At 34.5% G+C, this 18,458-nt stretch overlaps 4 non-coding genes across 4 annotated transcripts; all 4 read right to left on the bottom strand.

The window, feature by feature from the left end:
- Positions 1 to 2,648: 2,648 nt before the first annotated feature.
- On the bottom strand, positions 2,649 to 2,722 carry TRNAN-AUU (transfer RNA asparagine (anticodon AUU)). Its single transcript has one exon. It is a non-coding gene; the product is annotated as a tRNA-Asn (tRNA).
- A 6,946-nt stretch (positions 2,723 to 9,668) lies between these two features.
- TRNAN-AUU (transfer RNA asparagine (anticodon AUU)) lies at positions 9,669 to 9,742 on the bottom strand. Its single transcript has one exon. It is a non-coding gene; the product is annotated as a tRNA-Asn (tRNA).
- Positions 9,743 to 12,006: 2,264 nt separating this feature from the next.
- On the bottom strand, positions 12,007 to 12,080 carry TRNAY-AUA (transfer RNA tyrosine (anticodon AUA)). The gene has a single exon. It is a non-coding gene; the product is annotated as a tRNA-Tyr (tRNA).
- A 2,261-nt stretch (positions 12,081 to 14,341) lies between these two features.
- TRNAN-GUU (transfer RNA asparagine (anticodon GUU)) lies at positions 14,342 to 14,415 on the bottom strand. Its single transcript has one exon. It is a non-coding gene; the product is annotated as a tRNA-Asn (tRNA).
- Positions 14,416 to 18,458: the final 4,043 nt, after the last annotated feature.

The raw sequence follows: 18,458 nt of genomic DNA, 5'->3' as shown, positions 1-18,458 counted from the left end.
CCTACAAAGGTGTTAATCAGAGACTTGGCTTTGTGGACACTTTTCAGAGAACAAATTTGTTAGCATAAAAATAAAGCCAGAAAATGAAGAGCTGTTTAATCACGCAATTTGATTTTTTTGCCAGCATATTTCTTTTTCTCTGCAACCCACTGCTAAATTGTGCTTCCTAGATGTTTTTATAAAATCACTGAATCAAATCTAACTCTGATTACATCAGAGAAGGCCAGGTACCCTACACCATAACAGGGGGTATGAAATTTGACTTGTCTACTTAAAGATCACCAAAATCTGATAACAAGGTCAATTACGTCCCTGGGTGGGATTGAACCACCAACCTTTTGGTTAATAGCCGTACACACTAACTGATTGCGCCACAGAGACACTTTGCAAAAGTACATACTGACAAATGCTAATAAGCATTCATCTGAAACGTTTCCTAGAAAAACTTAAAAAAGTCAATAATCTGGAGAGTTTTTGTAAGATGTTTCTTCTATCAACCAACGAAGAAACACATTGGTACTTTCCCATGATGAGTGAGTGCTTCAGGATCTCTTGCACTTACATGTGCAGCAGAGTACAGCAATGGAAGCATGCTGGGCCCATAACCCAGAGGTAGGCAGATTGAAACTATCCTCTGCTATATGCATTTTTTTGTTTGTTAATTAAAGTAATCCAAAACTGGGATTGATATTTTGGCTCTTTTATTTTTACTTAAAGTACAATAACTTTTACCATTTTAATTTGTTTTAATAGTATATTGACAGTATTGTTTTCTTTCAAAAATCCACTTAATTTTCTTTACCCTATTATTAAAATGGTAATTGACAAAAACAAACTACATTGTCACCAGAAGAGCAATACAAAATGTACAAGTGATATATTAAAATCATCTTTCCAGCTTGAATTTCAATGATGCATTGGGGCAACGATTTTGTGAGAAACATCTTCACCCTTAAATAAAGATTTTCTTAATTCCTTACCTGTGTGCTAATTAGATATCACCTTGTTTTCACATTAAACAGACTTACACAAGAGAAAGCAGCAAGGATGCAGTGGCGTTAATGTTTCCTGGTGTCAACCTGTATTAATTCAGTAGACATTGAAATGAGGATGCATCTTGCTGCCTTTCCAATGAAGCAAGTTTAATTTAGTAATAGGTGAAAAACCATCCTTACAAAGGTGTTAATCAGAGACTTGGCTTTGTGGACACTTTTCAGAGAACAAATTTGTTAGCATAAAAATAAAGCCAGAAAATAAAGAGCTGTTTAATCACTCAATTGGATTTTTCTGCCAGCATATTTTTTTTCTCTGCAACCCACTGCTAAATTGTGCTTCCTAGCTGTTTTTATAAAATCACTGAATCAAATCTAACTCTGATTACATCAGAGAAGGCCAGGTACCCTACACCATAACAGGGGGTTTGAAATTTTGACTTGTCTACTTAAAGATCACAAAAATCTGATAACAAGGTCAATTAGGTCCCTGGGTGGGATTGAACCACCAACCTTATGGTTAATAGCCGTACATACTAACTGATTGCGCCACAGAGACACTTTGCAAAAGTCCATACTGACAAAGGCTAATAAGCATTCATCTAAAACGTTTCCTAGAAAAATTTTCAAAAGTCAATAATCTGGAGAGTTTTTGTAAGATGTTTCTTCCATCAACCAACGAAGAAACACATTGGTACTTTCCCATGATGAGTGAGTGCTTCAGGATCTCTTGAACTTACATGTGCAGCAGAGTACTGCAATGGAAGCATGCTGGGCCCATAACCCAGAGGTAGGCAGATTGAAACTATCCTCTGCTATATGCATTTTTTTTTTTGTTAATTAAAGTAATCCAAAACTGGGATTGATATTTTGTCTCTTTTATTTTTACTTAAAGTACAATAACTTTTACCATTTTAATTTGTTTTAATAGTATATTGACAGTATTGCTTTCTTTCAAAAATCCACTTCATTTTCTTTACCCTATTATTAAAATGGTAATTGACAAAAACAAACTACATTGTCACCAGAAGAGCAATACAAAATGTACAAGTGATATATTAAAATCATCTTTCCAGCTTGAATTTCAATGTTGCATTGGGTCAACAATTTTGTGAGAAACATCTTCACCCTTAAATAAAGATTTTCTTAATTCCTTACCTGTGTGCTAATTAGATATCACCTTGTTTTCACATTAAACAGACTTCCACATGAGAAAGCAGCAAGGATGCAGTGGCATTAATGTTTCCTGGTGTCAACTTGTATTATTTCAGTAGACATTGAAATGAGGATGCATCTTGCTGCCTTTCCAATGAAGCAAGTTTAATTTAGTAATAGGTGAAAAACCATCCTTACAAAGGTGTTAATCAGAGACTTGGCTTTGTGGACACTTTTCAGAGAACAAATTTGTTAGCATAAAAATAAAGCCAGAAAATGAAGAGCTGTTTAATCACTCGATTGGATTTTTCTGCCAGCATATTTTTTTTCTCTGCAACCCACTGCTAAATTGTGCTTCCTAGCTGTTTTTTATAAAATCACTGAATCAAATCTAACTCTGATTACATCAGAGAAGGCCATGTACCCTACACCATAAGAGGAGGTTTGAAATTTTGACTTGTCTACTTAAATATCACCAAAATCTGATCACAAGGTTAATTACGTCCCTGGGTGGGATTGAACCACCAACCTTTTGGTTAATAGCCAAACACACTAACCGATTGCGCCACAGAGACACTTTGCAAAAGTCCATACTGACAAAGGCTAATAAGCATTCATCTAAAACGTTTCCTAGAAAAACTTTAAAAAGTCAATAATCTGGAGAGTTTTTGTAAGATGTTTCTTCCATCAACCAACGAAGAAACACATTGGTACTTTCCCATGATAAGTGAGTGCTTCAGGATCTCTTGCACTTACATGTGCAGCAGAGTACTGCAATGGAAGCATGCTGGGCCCATAACCCAGAGGTAGGCAGATTGAAACTATCCTCTGCTATATGCATTTTTTTGTTTGTTAATTAAAGTAATCCAAAACTGGGATTGATATTTTGGCTCTTTTATTTTTACTTAAAGTACAATAACTTTTACCATTTTAATTTGTTTTAATAGTATATTGACAGTATTGTTTTCTTTCAAAAATCCACTTAATTTTCTTTACCCTATAATAAAATGGTAATTGACAAAAACAAACTACATTGTCACCAGAAGAGCAATACAAAATGTACAAGTGATATATTAAAATCATCTTTCCAGCTTGAATTTCAATGATGCATGGGGGCAACGATTTTGTGAGAAACATCTTCACCCTTAAATAAAGATTTTCTTAATTCCTTACCTGTGTGCTAATTAGATATCACCTTGTTTTCACATTAAACAGACTTCCACATGAGAAAGCAGCAAGGATGCAGTGGCGTTAATGTTTCCTGGTGTCAACCTGTATTATTTCAGTAGACATTGAAATGAGGATGCATCTTGCTGCCTTTCCAATGAAGCAAGTTTTATTTAGTAATAGGTGAAAAACCATCCTTACAAAGGTGTTAATCAGAGACTTGGCTTTGTGGACACTTTTCAGAGAACAAATTTGTTAGCATAAAAATAAAGCCAGAAAATAAAGAGCTGTTTAATCACTCAATTGGATTTTTCTGCCAGCATATTTTTTTTCTCTGCAACCCACTGCTAAATTGTGCTTCCTAGCTGTTTTTATAAAATCACTGAATCAAATCTAACTCTGATTACATCAGAGAAGGCCAGGTACCCTACACCATAACAGGGGGTTTGAAATTTTGACTTGTCTACTTAAAGATCACCAAAATCTGATAACAAGGTCAATTAGGTCCCTGGGTGGTATTGAACCACCAACCTTTTGGTTAATAGCCGTACATACTAACTGATTGCGCCACAGAGACACTTTGCAAAAGTCCATACTGACAAAGGCTAATAAGCATTCATCTAAAACGTTTCCTAGAAAAACTTTAAAAAGTCAATAATCTGGAGAGTTTTTGTAAGATGTTTCTTCCATCAACCAACGAAGAAACACATTGGTACTTTCCCATGATGAGTGAGTGCTTCAGGATCTCTTGCACTTACATGTGCAGCAGAGTACTGCAATGGAAGCATGCTGGGCCCATAACCCAGAGGTAGGCAGATTGAAACTATCCTCTGCTATATGCATTTTTTTTTTGTTAATTAAAGTAATCCAAAACTGGGATTGATATTTTGTCTCTTTTATTTTTACTTAAAGTACAATAACTTTTACCATTTTAATTTGTTTTAATAGTATATTGACAGTATTGTTTTCTTTCAAAAATCCACTTCATTTTCTTTACCCTATTATTAAAATGGTAATTGACAAAAACAAACTACATTGTCACCAGAAGAGCAATACAAAATGTACAAGTGATATATTAAAATCACATTTCCAGCTTGAATTTCAATGATGCATTGGGGCAACGATTTTGTGAGAAACATCTTCACCCTTAAATAAAGATTTTCTTAATTCCTTACCTGTGTGCTAATTAGATATCACCTTGTTTTCATATTAAACAGACTTCCACATGAGAAAGCAGCAAGGATGCAGTGGCGTTAATGTTTCCTGGTGTCAACTTGTATTATTTTAGTAGACATTGAAATGAGGATGCATCTTGCTGCCTTTCCAATGAAGCAAGTTTAATTTAGTAATAGGTGAAAAACCATCCTTACAAAGGTGTTAATCAGAGACTTGGCTTTGTGGACACTTTTCAGAGAACAAATTTGTTAGCATAAAAATAAAGCCAGAAAATGAAGAGCTGTTTAATCACTCAATTGGATTTTTCTGCCAGCATATTTTTTTTCTCTGCAACCCACTGCTAAATTGTGCTTCCTAGCTGTTTTTATAAAATCACTGAATCAAATCTAACTCTGATTACATCAGAGAAGGCCAGGTACCCTACACCATAACAGGGGGTTTGAAATTTTGACTTGTCTACTTAAAGATCACCAAAATCTGATAACAAGGTCAATTAGGTCCCTGGGTGGGATTGAACCACCAACCTTTTGGTTAATAGCCGTACACACTAACTGATTGCGCCACAGAGACACTTTGCAAAAGCACATACTGACAAAGGCTAATAAGCATTCATCTAAAACGTTTCCTAGAAAAACTTTCAAAAGTTAATAATCTGGAGAGTTTTTGTAAGATGTTTTTTCCATCAACCAACGAAGAAACACATTGGTACTTTCCCATGATGAGTGAGTGCTTCAGGATCTCTTGCACTTACATGTGCAGCAGAGTACTGCAATGGAAGCATGCTGGGCCCATAACCCAGAGGTAGGCAGATTGAAACTATCCTCTGCTATATGCATTTTTTTTTTGTTAATTAAAGTAATCCAAAACTGGGATTGATATTTTGTCTCTTTTATTTTTACTTAAAGTACAATAACTTTTACCATTTTAATTTGTTTTAATAGTATATTGACAGTATTGTTATTTTTCAAAAATCCACTTCATTTTCTTTACCCTATTATTAAAATGGTAATTGACAAAAACAAACTACATTGTCACCAGAAGAGCAATACAAAATGTACAAGTGATATATTAAAATCATCTTTCCAGCTTGAATTTCAATGTTGCATTGGGTCAACAATTTTGTGAGAAACATCTTCACCCTTAAATAAAGATTTTCTTAATTCCTTACCTGTGTGCTAATTAGATATCACCTTGTTTTCACATTAAACAGACTTCCACATGAGAAAGCAGCAAGGATGCAGTGGCGTTAATGTTTCCTGGTGTCAACCTGTATTATTTCAGTAGACATTGAAATGAGGATACATCTTGCTGCCTTTCCAATGAAGCAAGTTTAATTTAGTAATAGGTGAAAAACCATCCCTACAAAGGTGTTAATCAGAGACTTGGCTTTGTGGACACTTTTCAGAGAACAAATTTGTTAGCATAAAAATAAATTCCAGAAAATGAAGAGCTGTTTAATCACTCAATTGGATTTTTCTGCCAGCATATTTCTTTTTCTCTGCAACCCACTGCTAAATTGTGCTTCCTAGCTGTTTTTTTATAAAATCACTGAATCAAATCTAACTCTGATTACATCAGAGAAGGCCAGGTACCCTACACAATAAGAGGGGGTTTGAAATTTTGACTTGTCTACTTAAATATCACCAAAATCTGATCACAAGGTCAATTACGTCCCTGGGTGGGATTGAACCACCAACCTTTTGGTTAATAGCCAAACACACTAACCGATTGCGCCACCGAGACACTTTGCAAAAAGTACATACTGACAAAGGCTAATAAGCATACATCTAGAACGTTTCCTAGAAAAATATTAAAAAATCAATAATCTGGAGAGTTTTTGTAAGATGTTTCTTCCATCAACCAATGAATAAACACATTGGTACTTTCCCATGATGAGTGAGTGCTTCAGGATCTCTTGCACTTACATGTGCAGCAGAGTACTGCAATGGAAGCATGCTGGACCCATAACCCAGAGGTAGGCAGATTGAAACTATCCTTTGCTATATGCATTTTTTTTTGTTAATTTAAGTAATCAAAACTGGGATTGATATTTTTGCTCTTTTATTTTTACTTAAAGTACAATAACTTTTACCATTTTAATTTGTTTTAATAGTATATTGACAGTATAGTTTTCATTCAAAAATCCACTTAATTTTCTTTACCCTATTATTAAAATGGTAATTGACAAAAAAAACTACATTGTCACCAGAAGAGCAATACAAAATGTACAAGTGATATATTAAAATCATCTTTCCAGCTTGAATTTCAATGATGCATTGGGGCAACAATTTTGTGAGAAACATCTTCACCCTTAAATAAAGATTTTCGTAATTTCTTACCTGTGTGCTAATTAGATATCACCTTGTTTTCACATTAAACAGACTTCCACATGAGAAAGCAGCAAGGATGCAGTGGCTTTAATGTTTCCTGGTGTCAACCTGTATTATTTCAGTAGACATTGAAATGAGGATGCATCTTGCTGCCTTTCCAATGAAGCAAGTTTAATTTAGTAATAGGTGAAAAACCATCCTTACAAAGGTGTTAATCAGAGACTTGGCTTTGTGGACACTTTTCAGAGAACAAATTTGTTAGCATAAAAATAAATTCCAGAAAATGAAGAGCTGTTTAATCACTCAATTGGATTTTTCTGCCAGCATATTTTTTTTCTCTGCAACCCACTGCTAAATTGTGCTTCCTAGCTGTTTTTTTATAAAATCACTGAATCAAATCTAACTCTGATTACATCAGAGAAGGCCAGGTACCCTACACAATAAGAGGGGGTTTGAAATTTTGACTTGTCTACTTAAATATCACCAAAATCTGATCACAAGGTCAATTACGTCCCTGGGTGGGATTGAACCACCAACCTTTTGGTTAATAGCCAAACACACTAACCGATTGCGCCACCGAGACACTTTGCAAACAGTACATACTGACAAAGGCTAATAAGCATACATCTAGAACGTTTCCTAGAAAAATATTAAAAAATCAATAATCTGGAGAGTTTTTGTAAGATGTTTCTTCCATCAACCAATGAATAAACACATTGGTACTTTCCCATGATGAGTGAGTGCTTCAGGATCTCTTGCACTTACATGTGCAGCAGAGTACTGCAATGGAAGCATGCTGGACCCATAACCCAGAGGTAGGCAGATTGAAACTATCCTTTGCTATATGCATTTTTTTTTGTAAATTTAAGTAATCAAAACTGGGATTGATATTTTTGCTCTTTTATTTTTACTTAAAGTACAATAACTTTTACCATTTTAATTTGTTTTAATAGTATATTGACAGTATAGTTTTCTTTCAAAAATCCACTTAATTTTCTTTACCCTATTATTAAAATGGTAATTGACAAAAAAAACTACATTGTCACCAGAAGAGCAATACAAAATGTACAAGTGATATATTAAAATCATCTTTCCAGCTTGAATTTCAATGATGCATTGGGGCAACAATTTTGTGAGAAACATCTTCACCCTTAAATAAAGATTTTCGTAATTTCTTACCTGTGTGCTAATTAGATATCACCTTGTTTTCACATTAAACAGACTTCCACATGAGAAAGCAGCAAGGATGCAGTGGCGTTAATGTTTCCTGGTGTCAACCTGTATTATTTCAGTAGACATTGAAATGAGGATGCATCTTGCTGCCTTTCCAATGAAGCAAGTTTAATTTAGTAATAGGTGAAAAACCATCCCTACAAAGGTGTTAATCAGAGACTTGGCTTTGTGGACACTTTTCAGAGAACAAATTTGTTAGCATAAAAATAAAGCCAGAAAATGAAGAGCTGTTTAATCACGCAATTTGATTTTTTTGCCAGCATATTTCTTTTTCTCTGCAACCCACTGCTAAATTGTGCTTCCTAGATGTTTTTATAAAATCACTGAATCAAATCTAACTCTTATTACATCAGAGAAGGCCAGGTACCCTACACCATAACAGGGGGATATGAAATTTGACTTGTCTACTTAAAGATCACCAAAATCTGATAACAAGGTCAATTAGGTCCCTGGGTGGGATTGAACCACCAACCTTTTGGTTAATAGCTGTACATACTAACTGATTGCGCCACAGAGACACTTTGCAAAAGTCCATACTGACAAAGGCTAATAAGCATTCATCTAAAACGTTTCCTAGAAAAACTTTAAAAAGTCAATAATCTGGAGAGTTTTTGTAAGATGTTTCTTCCATCAACCAACGAAGAAACACATTGGTACTTTCCCATGATGAGTGAGTGCTTCAGGATCTCTTGAACTTACATGTGCAGCAGAGTACTGCAATGGAAGCATGCTGGGCCCATAACCCAGAGGTAGGCAGATTGAAACTATCCTCTGCTATATGCATTTTTTTTTTTGTTAATTAAAGTAATCCAAAACTGGGATTGATATTTTGTCTCTTTTATTTTTACTTAAAGTACAATAACTTTTACCATTTTAATTTGTTTTAATAGTATATTGACAGTATTGTTTTCTTTCAAAAATCCACTTCATTTTCTTTACCCTATTATTAAAATGGTAATTGACAAAAACAAACTACATTGTCACCAGAAGAGCAATACAAAATGTACAAGTGATATATTAAAATCATCTTTCCAGCTTGAATTTCAATGTTGCATTGGGTCAACAATTTTGTGAGAAACATCTTCACCCTTAAATAAAGATTTTCTTAATTCCTTACCTGTGTGCTAATTAGATATCACCTTGTTTTCACATTAAACAGACTTCCACATGAGAAAGCAGCAAGGATGCAGTGGCGTTAATGTTTCCTGGTGTCAACTTGTATTATTTCAGTAGACATTGAAATGAGGATGCATCTTGCTGCCTTTCCAATGAAGCAAGTTTAATTTAGTAATAGGTGAAAAACCATCCTTACAAAGGTGTTAATCAGAGACTTGGCTTTGTGGACACTTTTCAGAGAACAAATTTGTTAGCATAAAAATAAAGCCAGAAAATGAAGAGCTGTTTAATCACTCGATTGGATTTTTCTGCCAGCATATTTTTTTTCTCTGCAACCCACTGCTAAATTGTGCTTCCTAGCTGTTTTTTATAAAATCACTGAATCAAATCTAACTCTGATTACATCAGAGAAGGCCATGTACCCTACACCATAAGATGAGGTTTGAAATTTTGACTTGTCTACTTAAATATCACCAAAATCTGATCACAAGGTTAATTATGTCCCTGGGTGGGATTGAACCACCAACCTTTTGGTTAATAGCCAAACACACTAACCGATTGCACCACAGAGACACTTTGCAAAAGTCCATACTGACAAAGGCTAATAAGCATTCATCTAAAACGTTTCCTAGAAAAACTTTAAAAAGTCAATAATCTGGAGAGTTTTTGTAAGATGTTTCTTCCATCAACCAACGAAGAAACACATTGGTACTTTCCCATGATGAGTGAGTGCTTCAGGATCTCTTGCACTTACATGTGCAGCAGAGTACTGCAATGGAAGTATGCTGGGCCCATAACCCAGAGGTAGGCAGATTGAAACTATCCTCTGCTATATGCATTTTTTTGTTTGTTAATTAAAGTAATCCAAAACTGGGATTGATATTTTGGCTCTTTTATTTTTACTTAAAGTACAATAACTTTTACCATTTTAATTTGTTTTAATAGTATATTGACAGTATAGTTTTCTATCAAAAATCCACTTAATTTTCTTTACCCTGTTATTAAAATGGTAATTGACAAAAAAACTACATTGTCACCAGAAGAGCAATACAAAATGTACAAGTGATATATTAAAATCATCTTTCCAGCTTGAATTTCAATGATGCATTGGGGCAACAATTTTGTGAGAAACATCTTCACCCTTAAATAAAGATTTTCGTAATTCCTTACCTGTGTGCTAATTAGATACCACCTTGTTTTCACATTAAACAGACTTCCACATGAGAAAGCAGCAAGGATGCAGTGGCGTTAATGTTTCCTGGTGTCAACCTGTATTATTTCAGTAGACATTGAAATGAGGATACATCTTGCTGCCTTTCCAATGAAGCAAGTTTAATTTAGTAATAGGTGAAAAACCATCCCTACAAAGGTGTTAATCAGAGACTTGGCTTTGTGGACACTTTTCAGAGAACAAATTTGTTAGCATAAAAATAAAGCCAGAAAATAAAGAGCTGTTTAATCACTCAATTGGATTTTTCTGCCAGCATATTTTTTTTCTCTGCAACCCACTGCTAAATTGTGCTTCCTAGCTGTTTTTATAAAATCACTGAATCAAATCTAACTCTGATTACATCAGAGAAGGCCAGGTACCCTACACCATAACAGGGGGTTTGAAATTTTGACTTGTCTACTTAAAGATCACCAAAATCTGATAACAAGGTCAATTAGGTCCCTGGGTGGGATTGAACCACCAACCTTTTGGTTAATAGCCGTACATACTAACTGATTGCGCCACAGAGACACTTTGCAAAAGTCCATACTGACAAAGGCTAATAAGCATTCATCTAAAACGTTTCCTAGAAAAACTTTAAAAAGTCAATAATCTGGAGAGTTTTTGTAAGATGTTTCTTCCATCAACCAACGAAGAAACACATTGGTACTTTCCCATGATGAGTGAGTGCTTCAGGATCTCTTGAACTTACATGTGCAGCAGAGTACTGCAATGGAAGCATGCTGGGCCTATAACCCAGAGGTAGGCAGATTGAAACTATCCTCTGCTATATGCATTTTTTTTTTGTTAATTAAAGTAATCCAAAACTGGGATTGATATTTTGTCTCTTTTATTTTTACTTAAAGTACAATAACTTTTACCATTTTAATTTGTTTTAATAGTATATTGACAGTATTGTTTTCTTTCAAAAATCCACTTCATTTTCTTTACCCTATTATTAAAATGGTAATTGACAAAAACAAACTACATTGTCACCAGAAGAGCAATACAAAATGTACAAGTGATATATTAAAATCATCTTTCCAGCTTGAATTTCAATGTTGCATTGGGTCAACAATTTTGTGAGAAACATCTTCACCCTTAAATAAAGATTTTCTTAATTCCTTACCTGTGTGCTAATTAGATATCACCTTGTTTTCACATTAAACAGACTTCCACATGAGAAAGCAGCAAGGATGCAGTGGCGTTAATGTTTCCTGGTGTCAACTTGAATTATTTCAGTAGACATTGAAATGAGGATGCATCTTGCTGCCTTTCCAATGAAGCAAGTTTAATTTAGTAATAGGTGAAAAACCATCCTTACAAAGGTGTTAATCAGAGACTTGGCTTTGTGGACACTTTTCAGAGAACAAATTTGTTAGCATAAAAATAAAGCCAGAAAATGAAGAGCTGTTTAATCACTCGATTGGATTTTTCTGCCAGCATATTTTTTTTCTCTGCAACCCACTGCTAAATTGTGCTTCCTAGCTGTTTTTTATAAAATCACTGAATCAAATCTAACTCTGATTACATCAGAGAAGGCCAGGTACCCTACACAATAAGAGGGGGTTTGAAATTTTGACTTGTCTACTTAAATATCACCAAAATCTGATCACAAGGTCAATTACGTCCCTGGGTGGGATTGAACCACCAACCTTTTGGTTTATAGCCGAACACACTAACCGATTGCGCCACCGAGACACTTTGTAAACAGTACATACTGACAAAGGCTAATAAGCATACATCTAGAACGTTTCCTAGAAAAATATTAAAAAATCAATAATCTGGAGAGTTTTTGTAAGATGTTTCTTCCATCAACCAATGAATAAACACATTGGTACTTTCCCATGATGAGTGAGTGCTTCAGGATCTCTTGCACTTACATGTGCAGCAGAGTACTGCAATGGAAGCATGCTGGACCCATAACCCAGAGGTAGGCAGATTGAAACTATCCTTTGCTATATGCATTTTTTTTGTTAATTTAAGTAATCAAAACTGGGATTGATATTTTTGCTCTTTTATTTTTACTTAAAGTACAATAACTTTTACCATTTTAATTTGTTTTAATAGTATATTGACAGTATAGTTTTCTTTCAAAAATCCACTTAATTTTCTTTACCCTATTATTAAAATGGTAATTGACAAAAAAAACTACATTGACACCAGAAGAGCAATACAAAATGTACAAGTGATATATTAAAATCATCTTTCCAGCTTGAATTTCAATGATGCATTGGGGCAACGATTTTGTGAGAAACATCTTCACCCTTAAATAAAGATTTTCTTAATTCCTTACCTGTGTGCTAATTAGATATCACCTTGTTTTCATATTAAACAGACTTTTACATGAGAAAGCAGCAAGGATGCAGTGGCGTTAATGTTTCCTGGTGTCAACCTGTATTATTTCAGTAGACATTGAAATGAGGATGCATCTTGCTGCCTTTCCAATGAAGCAAGTTTAATTTAGTAATAGGTGAAAAACCATCCTTACAAAGGTGTTAATCAGAGACTTGGCTTTGTGGACACTTTTCAGAGAACAAATTTGTTAGCATAAAAATAAAGCAAGAAAATAAAGAGCTGTTTAATCACTCAATTGGATTTTTCTGCCAGCATATTTTTTTTCTCTGCAACCCACTGCTAAATTGTGCTTCCTAGCTGTTTTTATAAAATCACTGAATCAAATCTAACTCTGATTACATCAGAGAAGGCCAAGTACCCTACACCATAACAGGGGGTTTGAAATTTTGACTTGTCTACTTAAAGATCACCAAAATCTGATAACAAGGTCAATTAGGTCCCTGGGTGGGATTAAACCACCAACCTTTTGGTTAAAAGCCATACATACTAACTGATTGCGCCACAGAGACACTTTGCAAATTTCCATACTGACAAAGGCTAATAAGCATTCATCTAAAACGTTTCCTAGAAAAACTTTAAAATGTCAATAATCTGGAGAGTTTTTGTAAGATGTTTCTTCCATCAACCAACGAAGAAACACATTGGTACTTTCCCATGATGAGTGAGTGCTTCAGGATCTCTTGCACTTACATGTGCAGCAGAGTACTGCAATGGAAGCATGCTGGGCCCATAACCCAGAGGTAGGCAGATTGAAACTATCCTCTGCTATATGCATTTTTTTTTGTTAATTAAAGTAATCCAAAACTGGGATTGATATTTTGTCTCTTTTATTTTTACTTAAAGTACAATAACTTTTACCATTTTAATTTGTTTTAATAGTATATTGACAGTATTGTTTTCTTTCAAAAATCCACTTCATTTTCTTTACCCTATTATTAAAATGGTAATTGACAAAAACAAACTACATTGTCACCAGAAGAGCAATACAAAATGTACAAGTGATATATTAAAATCATCTTTCCAGCTTGAATTTCAATGATGCATTGGGTCAACAATTTTGTGAGAAACATCTTCACCCTTAAATAAAGATTTTCTTAATTCCTTACCTGTGTGCTAATTAGATATCACCTTGTTTTCACATTAAACAGACTTCCACATGAGAAAGCAGCAAGGATGCAGTGGCGTTAATGTTTCCTGGTGTCAACTTGTATTATTTCAGTAGACATTGAAATGAGGATGCATCTTGCTGCCTTTCCAATGAAGCAAGTTTAATTTAGTAATAGGTGAAAAACCATCCTTACAAAGGTGTTAATCAGAGACTTGGCTTTGTGGACACTTTTCAGAGAACAAATTTGTTAGCATAAAAATAAAGCCAGAAAATGAAGAGCTGTTTAATCACTCGATTGGATTTTTCTGCCAGCATATTTTTTTTCTCTGCAACCCACTGCTAAATTGTGCTTCCTAGCTGTTTTTTATAAAATCACTGAATCAAATCTAACTCTGATTACATCAGAGAAGGCCATGTACCCTACACCATAAGAGGAGGTTTGAAATTTTGACTTGTCTACTTAAATATCACCAAAATCTGATCACAAGGTTAATTACGTCCCTGGGTGGGATTGAACCACCAACCTTTTGGTTAACAGCCAAACACACTAACCGATTGCGCCACAGAGACACTTTGCAAAAAGTACATACTGACAAAGGCTAATAAGCATACATCTAGAACGTTTCCTAGAAAAACATTAAAAAATCAATAATCTGGAGAGTTTTTGTAAGATGTTTCTTCCATCAACCAACGAATAAACACATTGGTACTTTCCCATGATGAGTGAGTGCTTCAGGATCTCTTGCACTTACATGGGCAGCAGAGTACTGCAATGGAAGCATGCTGGACCCATAACCCAGAGGTAGGCAGATTGAAACTATCCTTTGCTATATGCATTTTTTTTGTTAATTTAAGTAATCAAAACTGGGATTGATATTTTTGCTCTTTTATTTTTACTTAAAGTACAATAACTTTTACCATTTTAATTTGTTTTAATAGTATATTGACAGTATAGTTTTCTTTCAAAAATCCACTTAATTTTCTTTACCCTGTTATTAAAATGGTAATTGACAAAAAAACTACATTGTCACCAGAAGAGCAATACAAAATGTACAAGTGATATATTAAAATCATCTTTCCAGCTTGAATTTCAATGATGCATTGGGGCAACAATTTTGTGAGAAACATCTTCACCCTTAAATAAAGATTTTCGTAATTCCTTACCTGTGTGCTAATTAGATATCACCTTGTTTTCACATTAAACAGACTTCCATGTGAGAAAGCAGCAAAGATGCAGTGGCGTTAATGTTTCCTGGTGTCAACCTGTATTATTTCAGTAGACATTGAAATGAGGATGCATCTTGCTGCCTTTCCAATGAAGCAAGTTTAATTTAGTAATAGGTGAAAAACCATCCTTACAAAGGTGTTAATCAGAGACTTGGCTTTGTGGACACTTTTCAGAGAACAAATTTGTTAGCATAAAAATAAATTCCAGAAAATGAAGAGCTGTTTAATCACTCAATTGGATTTTTCTGCCAGCATATTTTTTTTCTCTGCAACCCACTGCTAAATTGTGCTTCCTAGCTGTTTTTTATAAAATCACTGAATCAAATCTAACTCTGATTACATCAGAGAAGGCCAGGTACCCTACACAATAAGAGGGGGTTTGAAATTTTGACTTGTCTACTTAAATATCACCAAAATCTGATCACAAGGTCAATTACGTCCCTGGGTGGGATTGAACCACCGACCTTTTGGTTAATAGCCGAACACACTAACCGATTGCGCCACCAAGACACTTTGCAAACAGTACATACTAACAAAGGCTAATAAGCATACATCTAGAACGTTTCCTAGAAAAATATTAAAAAATCAATAATCTGGAGAGTTTTTGTAAGATGTTTCTTCCATCAACCAATGAATAAACACATTGGTACTTTCCCATGATGAGGGAGTGCTTCAGGATCTCTTGCACTTACATGTGCAGCAGAGTACTGCAATGGAAGCATGCTGGGCCCATAACCCAGAGGTAGGCAGATTGAAACTATCCTCTGCTATATGCATTTTTTTTTGTTAATTAAAGTAATCCAAAACTGGGATTGATATTTTGGCTCTTTTATTTTTACTTAAAGTACAATAACTTTTACCATTTTAATTTGTTTTAATAGTATATTGACAGTATTGTTTTCTTTCAAAAATCCACTTCATTTTCTTTACCCTATTATTAAAATGGTAATTGACAAAAACAAACTACATTGTCACCAGAAGAGCAATACAAAATGTACAAGTGATATATTAAAATCATCTTTCCAGCTTGAATTTCAATGATGCATTGGGGCAACGATTTTGTGAGAAACATCTTCACCCTTAAATAAAGATTTTCTTAATTCCTTACCTGTGTGCTAATTAGATATCACCTTGTTTTCATATTAAACAGACTTTTACATGAGAAAGCAGCAAGGATGCAGTGGCGTTAATGTTTCCTGGTGTCAACCTGTATTATTTCAGTAGACATTGAAATGAGGATGCATCTTGCTGCCTTTCCAATGAAGCAAGTTTAATTTAGTAATAGGTGAAAAACCATCCTTACAAAGGTGTTAATCAGAGACTTGGCTTTGTGGACACTTTTCAGAGAACAAATTTGTTAGCATAAAAATAAAGCCAGAAAATAAAGAGCTGTTTAATCACTCAATTGGATTTTTCTGCCAGCATATTTTTTTTCTCTGCAACCCACTGCTAAATTGTGCTTCCTAGCTGTTTTTATAAAATCACTGAATCAAATCTAACTCTGATTACATCAGAGAAGGCCAAGTACCCTACACCTTAACAGGGGGTTTGAAATTTTGACTTGTCTACTTAAAGATCACCAAAATCTGATAACAAGGTCAATTAGGTCCCTAGGTGGGATTAAACCACCAACCTTTTGGTTAAAAGCCGTACATACTAACTGATTGCGCCACAGAGACACTTTGCAAATTTCCATACTGACAAAGGCTAATAAGCATTCATCTAAAACGTTTCCTAGCAAAACTTTAAAAAGTCAATAATCTGGAGAGTTTTTGTAAGATGTTTCTTCCATCAACCAACGAAGAAACACATTGGTACTTTCCCATGATGAGTGAGTGCTTCAGGATCTCTTGAACTTACATGTGCAGCAGAGTACTGCAATGGAAGCATGCTGGGCCCATAACCCAGAGGTAGGCAGATTGAAACTATCCTCTGCTATATGCATTTTTTTTTTGTTAATTAAAGTAATCCAAAACTGGGATTGATATTTTGTCTCTTTTATTTTTACTTAAAGTACAATAACTTTTACCATTTTAATTTGTTTTAATAGTATATTGACAGTATTGTTTTCTTTCAAAAATCCACTTAATTTTCTTTACCCTATTATTAAAATGGTAATTGACAAAAACAAACTACATTGTCACCAGAAGAGCAATACAAAATGTACAAGTGATATATTAAAATCATCTTTCCAGCTTGAATTTCAATGATGCATTGGGTCAACAATTTTGTGAGAAACATCTTCACCCTTAAATAAAGATTTTCTTAATTCCTTACCTGTGTGCTAATTAGATATCACCTTGTTTTCACATTAAACAGACTTCCACATGAGAAAGCAGCAAGGATGCAGTGGCGTTAATGTTTCCTGGTGTCAACTTGTATTATTTCAGTAGACATTGAAATGAGGATGCATCTTGCTGCCTTTCCAATGAAGCAAGTTTAATTTAGTAATAGGTGAAAAACCATCCTTACAAAGGTGTTAATCAGAGACTTGGCTTTGTGGACACTTTTCAGAGAACAAATTTGTTAGCATAAAAATAAAGCCAGAAAATGAAGAGCTGTTTAATCACTCGATTGGATTTTTCTGCCAGCATATTTTTTTTCTCTGCAACCCACTGCTAAATTGTGCTTCCTAGCTGTTTTTTATAAAATCACTGAATCAAATCTAACTCTGATTACATCAGAGAAGGCCATGTACCCTACACCATAAGAGGAGGTTTGAAATTTTGACTTGTCTACTTAAATATCACCAAAATCTGATCACAAGGTTAATTACGTCCCTGGGTGGGATTGAACCACCAACCTTTTGGTTAATAGCCGAACACACTAACCGATTGCGCCACAGAGACACTTTGCAAACAGTACATACTGACAAAGGCTAATAAGCATACATCTAGAACGTTTCCTAGAAAAACATTAAAAAATCAATAATCTGGAGAGTTTTTGTAAGATGTTTCTTCCATCAACCAATGAATAAACACATTGGTACTTTCCCATGATGAGTGAGTGCTTCAGGATCTCTTGCACTTACATGTGCAGCAGAGTACTGCAATGGAAGCATGCTGGACCCATAACCCAGAGGTAGGCAGATTGAAACTATCCTTTGTTATATGCATTTTTTTTTGTTAATTTAAGTAATCAAAACTGGGATTGATATTTTTGCTCTTTTATTTTTACTTAAAGTACAATAACTTTTACCATTTTAATTTGTTTTAATAGTATATTGACAGTATAGTTTTCTTTCAAAAATCCGCTTAATTTTCTTTACCCTATTATTAAAATGGTAATTGACAAAAAAAACTACATTGTCACCAGAAGAGCAATACAAAATGTACAAGTGATATATTAAAATCATCTTTCCAGCTTGAATTTCAAAGATGCATTGG

The sequence above is a fragment of the Pseudophryne corroboree genome, unplaced genomic scaffold, assembly GCF_028390025.1.
Source record: "Pseudophryne corroboree isolate aPseCor3 unplaced genomic scaffold, aPseCor3.hap2 scaffold_518, whole genome shotgun sequence".
Lineage (NCBI taxonomy): Eukaryota > Metazoa > Chordata > Amphibia > Anura > Myobatrachidae > Pseudophryne > Pseudophryne corroboree.
The sequence above is the reverse complement of the archived record's forward strand: the minus strand, read 5'-3'. Positions and strand labels throughout refer to the sequence as shown.